The 3389-nt window shown below is 38.4% G+C and overlaps 1 pseudogene; it reads right to left on the reverse strand.

Moving 5' to 3' along the window:
• Window positions 1–259: 259 nt before the first annotated feature.
• On the reverse strand, window positions 260–804 carry LOC112662987 (rRNA-processing protein FCF1 homolog; annotated as a pseudogene).
• Between the last annotated feature and the right edge of the window lie 2585 nt (window positions 805–3389).

The following is a 3389-nucleotide window of genomic DNA, read 5'->3' on the forward strand; positions in this document are numbered from 1 at the left end:
TATCAGTCTTATGTATGTATGTATTTATATATTTATTTTTATGTGAGCAATCATTTGATTTATAAAAAGGTACAACAAAATTTAAAATGACACAAAATACAAATATCAAAATAATATCAAAAGGTGAGTGTATTTAACCATACTCAGCTCATAACAAAGCAAATGGGGAAGGGGAATAATTCATGCTATATAGTGTATTGCTAAATGAACTCACAGCAGAACAAGTTGATAAAGGCAGAGGAACTGGATCTTTAAAGAATTAGAACTGTGGGGCTCCAGAATCATCTGGCATTTGCTCAATGTTGTACCTATGGTTAGAAACATACATGATGAGAACTCCAGGGATCTTTCAGATCCTTCCTTTAAGGTATCGGTGGCTACAGGATAACATTTGTACTGAATTATTCTCTGTACTAAGTAGTCATCTGCATATGTTCCTTTGTATGTCCAGTGGTAATTGTTCCAATCTTGGATACTTGGCAATCCTTAGAGCCACTTGATAACTTCTGTTCCAATCTCTCAGTTTCAGCTATTACACAGTCAGTTATACAAGGGAAACACTTAGCATACGGATGGCTTATCACTGACTACTAAGTCATGTTTGTGTTTAATGGAAAAGTTGCTATCAACCAGGATGTGGTAAGGTGGGTCAGCTGTGTATTGTGTTGGGAGAATAAGCAGGAAGGATGTTGGGGGGACTTCTTTTTCCTTGGGTGCACTGAGATCTTTCTTTTCTTTCTTTTTAGGTTTTAATCTATCCTTCTCTTAAAGCCTCTGATCTCAGAGACTAAGTGTTCAGTTCATGGTTTCATACTTTCTTTTGCTTCCTTCTGTTCATGCCACACTCTTCTTGGTCCTTCTTCCTTCTCCTTCTCCTTCTCCTTCTCCTTCTCTTCTCCTTCTCCTTCTCCTTCTCCTTCTCCTTCTCCTTCCTCCTCCTCCTCCTCCTCCTGCTCCTCCTCCTTCTTCTTCTTCTTAGTCTTCTTTTAAGATTTTATTTATTTATTCATGAGAGACCAGAGAGGCAGAGACATAGGCAGAGAGAGAGAGGCAGGCTCCCTCTGGGAAGCCTGATAAGGGACTCCACCCTAGGACCCCCGGAGATCACGACCTGAGCCAAAGGCAGATGCTCAACCACTGAGCCACTCAGATGCCCCAGTCCTTCCTCTTTAAAACAAGTTTTTCATTTGGCTTCCAGGACTTGACTTCCTTTAGACTCATTTTAACCATGTCTCTGGTTAATCTTCAGACTCCTTCCTTTATTCTCTTTTTTTTTTTTTCAATTCTACCTTTCAGCATCCCCACAGCTCCATCCTCAGTTCTTTAATTTTTTTCCTATCTCTACTCATTGCACAGTAAATTGCATCCATTCTCAAGGTTATGATTAACATTACATGCTCATGAGTCTCAAATTCTGTCTCTAACCAAACCCTTCCTCTAATTCCAGGCTGGCACATCCTCAGTGAATCACAAATCAGACAGAGGTTCTATTGGAGAAGCAGAGCCAGGAGGAGATACATTGCTGCAGTCAACTGGCTTGTAGGATGCTGGACCCTGACCAAGTAAGAAATCTGTAAGGCAGGCTGTCAGAAATGGCAAGCTAGAACTCTCAGCCAAGGGCTCAAATTATTAACCATAGGAGCAATTTCTTTTTTATGGAAGCCTCAGCTTCACCTTTCAACTGACTAAATGAGGCCTACTCAGACTAGGTAAGATAATCTCTGTTACTTGAATTCAACTGATTATGGATTCTAATTGCATTTACAAAATAGCTTCCACAGCAATACGTAGGTTTTGTGTTTGATTGATTAACCAGTGACTCTAGCCTAGTCAAATTGATACATATAACCACCATAGTCACAAAGCATTTCTCAAAGCAAACTCTTAATTCCTTTGTCCTCCTCACCCTAAGCCTTCTCCTCACAGAGTTTACCCCATCCCAGTTTATGTCAAGAAGCATATTCTTTCCATCAGAAACAGTAGAGTGCCTGTCAGTCATTTTGATTTCTTATACTTTGCATCCAGTACACTGGCAAAACTTGTTAGTTCTATCTTCTTTTTTTTTTCTTTTAAAGATTTTATTCATTTATTCATGAGAGACACAAGGAGAGAGAGAGGCAGAGACACAGGCAGAGGGAGAAGCAGTCTCCATGCAGGGAGCTGGATGTGGGACTTGATCCTGGGACTTCAAGATCACACCCTGGGCTGAAGGCGGTGCTAACCACTGAGCCACCCACACCCGGGCTGCCCAGTTCTGTCTTCTATATCCATAATATGACCAATTCCTACCAGCACTAGGAAATATAGGTTCAAGCCAAGATCAACCTATTTCCATATTTATGGTAATAGCCTCCCAACAGATCTCTGCACCTTTAGGCTTGCTGAGCTTTGGTGTTTTGTCCATAAAGCAGGCCATATCCAGATCCTGCCAAGGGAAATCATGTCACTGTTCTCTTCAAAATGCCTAATGACTTCCTATCATAGGAAAAAAGTGAAAGGGAGAAAATAAAGGTTTGTTCCATGGATTGATGTCTTTTACTTTCTTTCCTATAAGAATTTTTTAACTGGAGAAAGAAACTAACATATGTGCAATATTTGTTGTACCCTATACAAACTAAATGTTTTAATTAATAAGAGTAATATCTAATATTTATCAAGCACTTACTATGTGCCCTGGTACTGCTCCAAGAACTTTAGGTATTATCACAGTTAAGTCTGTGACAACACTGTGAAGCATTATCATGATTACCAGTTTTCATTCAAGAAAAGTGAGGTATAGAGAGATAAACATTTCACCTAAATTCACAGACATCATTAAGCAAATTTTTGTGGAAATAATTGGTATCAAAAATGACCAAATAAACACTGATGGGCTGTATAAATTACTTGAAACATCTTAGAAAGAACACTTTAAAGTGCTTGAATGTCTTCAGTATTGAAAACTAGGGAAACATGGGTCATACCTAGCCTGTTACCTGTTTTTTATAATAGTTTTTATTGGAACATAGCTACAATTATTTGTTTACATATTGTCTATGGCTGCTTTCATGGTAGGAGGCAAAGTTGAGGAGTTATGGTAAAGACCATATATGACCTGAAAAACTGACAATATTTTTTATTTAGCCCTTTATAGAAAAAAGTTTGCTGACCAACGCTTAGAAGAAAGTCAATGAAAATTATTATTGTAAAAAAGTGTTCTGCTTTCTTTCTATAGTTGTCCCAGTGTCCAGTTACCTTTGAGATGAAGACAGAATTTGGTCATGGAGTCATGAAAGCAAAATATTCCACCCGAAATACAAGTAGTCATGCCTTCTTACCAGGTGCTTACATTTAGGTAACAAATCTACTTAAAATCATTTAACAGAAATTGCAAGGCAAACTTTGAGTTT

Source organism: Canis lupus, chromosome 20 (genome assembly GCF_003254725.2).
Source record: "Canis lupus dingo isolate Sandy chromosome 20, ASM325472v2, whole genome shotgun sequence".
In the NCBI taxonomy this organism is placed as follows: domain Eukaryota; kingdom Metazoa; phylum Chordata; class Mammalia; order Carnivora; family Canidae; genus Canis; species Canis lupus.